Source organism: Schistosoma haematobium, chromosome 4 (assembly GCF_000699445.3).
Source record: "Schistosoma haematobium chromosome 4, whole genome shotgun sequence".
NCBI lineage: Eukaryota > Metazoa > Platyhelminthes > Trematoda > Strigeidida > Schistosomatidae > Schistosoma > Schistosoma haematobium.
In genome coordinates, this window is record NC_067199.1 from 3,209,893 (window position 1) to 3,217,352 (window position 7,460).

A 7,460-nucleotide genomic window follows, 5' to 3' on the forward strand; every position below is an offset into this window, starting at 1 on the left:
CCGAGTGATCTTTTCTGTTTTAAAAATATGTGCTTTGGTACGTACATCCATACTCGAAGAGAATTATAGGTAACATGATGAATTTACAAGAAGTCGACAGTCTCAACTAGCTATCCATTTGATATAGATTACCTTATTCGGCCTCATTTCGGGTCTAAATTAAATGAACCCGTTTACCTCATTACTTTTAAGGCTAATTCTTAAGAAGACAATCCTTTATTCATTTATAGTGTACTTCATTTCCTTCGTTCTAATCTTATCATACTGACTGTTGGATTTTTGCGGATTTATTGATTTTGAAACCGAGATCATGTATATGACACATGAAATGCCATACATTTCAGATGTTTAAGGGAAAATATTGAATGGTAGAATTATGTTTAAATACTAATTTAATGTCAGTGGTTTTCGACATCATGACAAAACAAGAGATTCTTCTAGTTATTCCAACTAAAATATGAATCTTGTAAGTAGGTCAGTCATGCATTGAAGGCATATGCATTTAATAGGGTTATTCTATCAAAATCGGTGATCAAATGAGAGCAAAGTGACATGAAATGAATATACTTGTTAAATGTGTTTACTACAATACAATACTGCAATATAATTCATGATCTCAATCAAAAAATTCTTTTTTCCTCACTATTTAACTATTTTCTCCATACACATTATACTACTTTATAAATATTCAGTAACTAAATTTATTTTCAATCATTTTCAAGTGTTTCGTAGTTCTATGATACCAAAGTGAACTTCCGTGAATTAACATTTAATTCATAATTCTGTATCTGGCACTTCTAATTTTTAGACATTTACTGAGCATTCACATAACTGTTACAGCTGAAGTTAATTGTGTGCTTATTCTCTATCTTAATTATTGTCTTCTGATACGACTCGATATACAACTATTGAAGTTTGAGTAATCTCTCCATAACTATTGCATAATACTTTCTCCTTTTATTTATTCATTGGCAACAAGAACATCGTGGAGACCTTACGAATTGAGGTTGGCTTTTATTTTTAATATATCGTCTCGACAGTACCGTACCCAGAACAAAATACCTCATTTTGATTCTATAATATTAAAGTTCCTTACTGTGAAAATTAGACATACATACTACATACATACATACATACATATATATACATACATACATACATACATACATGCATACATACATACGTACATACATACATAAGAGGACAATATCAAACTATACTCCAGTATATAGGAATATTTATAGTGTATATGAAAATCTGAAACCAATCAAGGAAACTTGTGGGTCACTGATCACAATGAAATAGATTGCATAACTACAAATAATAGGTAGTAAGAATAGATAGTAAGAAGATAAGCGTGCTAGTAGTGTTAAGAATGAAAAGATAATGGAAATTCCAATCAGTAGTTCAATCTTAAGACTACATATTAAGAAGCGTGTAAATAGGGAGATGGTGAGAAATGTAAAATGAAGGAGTTGAAGTGTGACAAACAGATACAGGATGTGGGAATATCAGTAAAATCGTTCGTTTATAAGGCAGATATTCGGTTAATGAACGGAAAGGATTGTCAATAGTTTCTGCTATGTATAGATGAGGTTAAACCGGATTAAGAAAGATGGAAGATATACAACAGCTTACTTAAAATGGTTTGGTTTGGTTTGTTATTACGACCATGGTCACTGAAATATATCATGATAGAATTACAGATTGTCCTCATTAATTCCTTTCCAAACCAATTTAGATGTCCCCTCATTTGTCGATAAATTCGTCTGGTAGTCCCTCCAAAAAAGCTATCTGAGCAGGAGAAACCAAATTTATAGGTGCACACCAAAGAGGGAAACTCAGGTACCTCACCTTTTGTTTGAATAGATATCACTTGTCAACTAGCAAATACCGATGTAAGATAAGGTGTGTAAGCTTTTATTTCAACTGCTTTCGCTCATCTATGGCTAGAGCACATTGTTTAAATGTCACCTCTGAATGTGTTCACGTTAAATACATAGTGAGTGAGAATAAGGAAAGACATGCTGTCTTTGGTGGGGAGGTGTTAATTCGGTTTTACATTCTCGATACTTATTCACTTCACTTCACCTCAACTCTTTTGCTTATTGCTTCATACTACTTACTAACGTATTCAGTAAATTGCTGTATTCTCAGCAAGTTTGTCGTTTAATATTCTGAAATATTTACACATACTTATAACGTTTATTGTATCTATCATTGTATTAATCATTATAATTACTTTATCTCAATAATTGTAGCAGTTATCCACAATTTTGTGCATTTGTTTAACCTTTGTTTAAACACAACAGTTTCCATATTGTTTTGCTCTTGGTTCGGATTTTGCTTGTTGATAAACTGTTATCATGTTTAAACACAGCTATCAACTGTCTTTTGCACTATCGAAGCCCCTTTCTATTTCATACAAAAGGATGTGTTAAACGGCGCAGATACCTCACAAGTTGGGATCTGGTATTTTAGACAATCGTTGTTTTGCGTGTATCTCACTTGGATGACGTGGACGCTTCGATAGACCTAATCGTAAGTTATTTTAAAATGTACATTGTATTTTAAGAAGAAGAATATCGATTAAATAGGCTGTTGAAATTCGCTTCTATTGGTTGGCTCTCTTTATGTTTAAATATAACTGAATCGGTCAGGAAGAATCGGTTTAGCTAAGATTACAGATACACCTTTCTAACCAACGCCAAAGTGTAAGAATCTCATGTTCAGGATTTCCACTCAACTACCTCGAAACACCATCTTTCATTCCAACGTTGTTCATGAGAATTCCAATCAAGTGGTCACATTACAACTTCATCTATAGGATTCAATCAGCACTAGGAATGAACTGGCAAATATAATATTGAAGATCACTCATTAAACAATCACTGTAAATTTGGTTTGATGGTCAATTTCACCCAGTATCATGGATGCAGATCAGCTACAGACAATCTAAACTTACAGTTATTCATATAATCAAATAACAAATGTTTGACTTTCTTCATTTTGGGATGCTTGTGTTATATCTAGAGGTTTGATTCTTGATATACTGAGTACAACTTGAGCACTCGAACGCTAGTATACTCCAAGCCACAATAAGAAGATTGAAGACAAGTGAAGGTAATGCTATTCCAAACAGTGTCAAATATGGTACAAAAATTTCAAGTATTTATAATTTTTAGTAAAGGAGTACTCATCATTATAGTCATCCAATCCTCATACAGGGGTTTTTAGCATTTGTCCAATAGGAAAGCTACACTTAGAGATTTTGGAATATTCTTCCATATGAGGATTGGATGGAATATCTTCGGCTCTATCTGATCTTCGTAGAGCTTCCTTCAGTTCACCCGTAGGCCATCCTCACAGTTTTAACAGATGTTCAAAATATAACCGAAATCGTGATACTAAGAGGAATAGGACAAAAAGTGTATGATGAATGTGTGTTTATCAATTAGAACGTAGAAATGCCAAGTATCATAGGTGTGATACTTTCTAGTAATCATAATCAAGATGAAAGAGGTTATGTAAAGGTAGTGAAGTTATTAGTTGATTGAATGATCACTCGACATTATAAAAAACCGACCTTGACTCGATTTATATAAGAACCATTCATATCCGAATAACGAAATACAGAAAACAATCTTGATGATAGTGATCATGAACCGATTGACATTAGACCACCTTTGGAAACACTGGAAGCACTGGACGGCCGTTTCATCCTATTGTGGGACTCTTCAGCAGTGCACATCCATGATCTCGCTCGCGGGATTCGAACCCAGGGCCTTCGGTCTCGCGCGCGAAAATCAATCGGTTCATGATCTCAATCAAAAGCTTAGTAATCTCCACAACCCCTATACTAGTAATCTTGATGATAGATAGAAATCAAGCTAAATGTAGAATAATTATTTGATTCACATTCAGTTTCATGTGAGCAGAAAATTTGTTGCATCCTGCTGTTAAGCTCATCCAATAACTTATCGTCGAATGCGAAGTTTCACTTCATCAATTGATTTTGATTACATAACTCATGTTAACCTGAAATCACTGAGAAGTTAATTTCATCATAATATGGGAATACTTGGATGTATATATATTCATAATCACTTCATGGGTCGAATATACAACCATCAGATATCATAAGAAAACACTGAATATTCAGAACACTGAGGTAGTATCTAGTAGCTTACAATTTTAACACCAATCAATCTGTGATATTAGGTGATCATCATGAATTTCTGTTGATGAAATGCAACTTACCTTCGAGGTGATTGAAGTTCACTAGTTATAACTTCACTACAGAATTCCGATAATTAACTCTCAAAGTCAATATATGGTTTACACTTGAAAATAACTATCACTCTTGAGAATGTGTGTATCAATAAACTGGGCGAGACTATATTTTATGGACGAACTGATCAGGTATAAGATTACAGATCTTAGATTTTGGCACGAAATCCATTCATCCATTTGTCTAAATAGAATTTTGGCATTGTAGTTGGTGTCATTTCGTGATGAGAAACCGTAAATCGAATTCCTAACCTTAACCATCAACTGTGAATCATGATCTTCATTCTTCAAACAGCTTTATAACTATCAATTAGCTTTAGGAAATAGGTAGACACTCACAAGGTCACTTTTGAATCGCTCAAAGGTTGTCCATAAATTATAGTCACACCATCATAACTTGAATCGAAATTTATTTAAATAATAACATTGAATCATTCAACTACCTAAAGTGATACTTTTTTATCTTTACCATATCATACGTAATATGGAAAGTATCAGGTTTAAAAACATTTAGCAAGCACATAGTTTCCGCGTTTTCTTACATCATAATATGGTAGAGTAGTTGTTACACATTACGATCTCCTCATTACTGGCTGCATACACAATGTTTGAGTAATAATTGACAGTATCATCTGATTGTCATGAATATAGGTTATAATAATACAAAATGATCGATAGAGTATCCTATTTGTTTTTTATCATCGATGCTTACTTTAACAGAAGAACATCTGGGAAACATCCAAGAGAATCGGTGAAACACATAACAAAATAGGTGAGATTATGCTTCAAAAAAACGATGTATTAACTACTTTTAGCTTTCCTATACTTTAATGTAACACATCTGAACATTGTTCGCCATACCATCTAAGTCTACGAGAAACATCCATTTACATCTTTTGTTGAGATACGATGAATGGTGAGTTGTTGACGTAGATGAAATTCAAATATTTTACATACTGACTTCATAGTTAACTTGTAGTGTTCTAGTTCGATGTCAAGCCCATATGGATTATTCTAACTACTGGACAGACCAATTTATTCATTGTTTTTCTAAGTCACTTTCTTACCTTGTTAATTATCGGCTTATCAACCCTGGTTGTATTTATATGAGCGTATATGTGTGTGTGTGTATTGTATACCCTACTCATCATATGTCTGTAACTTGATTTTGTCTGACAATAAATACTGAATTGCACTTCATCAAATCGAGTTGGCTCACCCGCCTATGATGCTTCGTTTGGCTTCTTTTATTATTATTATTATTATTATTATTATTATTATTATTATTATTATTATTATTACTAGTATAGGGGTTGTGGAGATTATTAAGTTTTTGATTGAGATCATGAACCGATTGATGTTAGACCACCACAATTGAAAACCTAGAAGCACTGGAAGGCCGTTTCGTCCTATTGTGGGACTCCTCAGCAGTGCGCATCCACGATCCCGCTCGCGGGATTCGAACCCAAGGCCTTCCGTCTCGCGCGCGAACGCTTAATCAACTGGACCACTGAGCCGGCATCCAATCGGTTCATGATCTCAATCAAAAATTATTATTATTATTATTATTATTATTATTATTATTATTATTATTATTATTACTAATGGCTTTATTCAATATTATAATTTTGGTACAATATAGAGTTCTCAGCACGAAGTATTTCAACAAATTACTGTTTCTTATTTCATGATTGATCCTCACAATAAATATTGAATAATCGACAGTTAGATGTTAACAGTTTAAGAATCCACATCTGGATAATGTTCATTCTTTTTTGATGCATATTGTCAGCAACCATGATGATGTTTATAATTGTACTTTTTTGTAACTTGTACAGCGAAAAGTCGTAAACTTTTCATAAATGTGCCTGAATAGGTTATGTGATTAATAGACATAATGAATAACTTGTTGAAATATCTAGATTTCAGGAACAGGTAGCCCAGATATTCAAGCAGGCTGCCTTAGTTTTGAATGTCTGTTTGGATAAACGTGAGTTTGAAATAAATTCATCCAATAGCTAGCTTACTGGTCTTTGGTCACCGAGTCTTGTTGTCGTTCGCAAATTAAGTGAACTCGTGATAGCTTCAAACCTAGCATAAACAACTTTTGTTAACATGTTAGTTTGAGTAGTCGTATGTATGAGTAATATATTCAAATGATTTTAATCATCAAATGTTATCTTAATCAGTATTTTAATTAATACTTACTTACATACTTACGCCTGTTACCCTCAATGGAGCATAGTCCACCGACCAGCATTCTCTAACTCACTTTATCCTTAGCCTTCCTTTCAAGTTCTATCCAATTGTTGTTCATTCTTTTCATGTTGGTCTCTTTTTCTCAGTGTAATGTGTTTTTTGGTCTTCCTCTTCTCTTCCTTTTGCCTCGAGGACTCCGAATAAGGACTACCCTTGTGACGCGGTTGGGTACTTTCCTCAATATATGTCCTATCCACTTCTAGAGCTTCTTCCTGATTTTCTCCTCTGTTGGAATCTAGTATTCTAATCAATATTCCCCCTAATTTCGTTTATTTATTCCCTCATATTTTCGTTACTTAACACTTCTTTATCCTCATCATTCCTATTCTTATTGTTCACTTCTTTAGAACAATACATATAATCGAACAGTATTGTTTTCAATTAGATCATCAGGGTTTACTATAAAAAAATACGAGAATATCTATCTATATGTACAAATAATAATAAAAGGAGATATTGAACCAAATCAAAGCAATTCATGAGTCGGTGATCATAATGATCTAGATTTTATAATTACACATGACAAGTGAACATTACAAGTTAATAATAAGTAGTTAGGTGTATTAATAATGATCATCAGAATGATCAGTCAATGAAAGATTTAATCATTAGATGAACATTGAAAATAGGGTCAAACTTGGGTAAGCAAATCTTGTGACAATAATCATTATTATTATTATTATTATTATTATTATTATTACTACTACTACTACTACTACTACTACTACTACTACTAATAATAATAATAATAATAATAATAATAATAATAATAATCTTAATACTATTAGTCAGAAACATCTTATTAGTACATTATTATTATGATGAAGGAAACATTTCTGTGATGATTACATAACATTCTTCATATTTAAACATGTTCTGTATTATTTAAGAAAAGAAAAGACGTGTTGGAG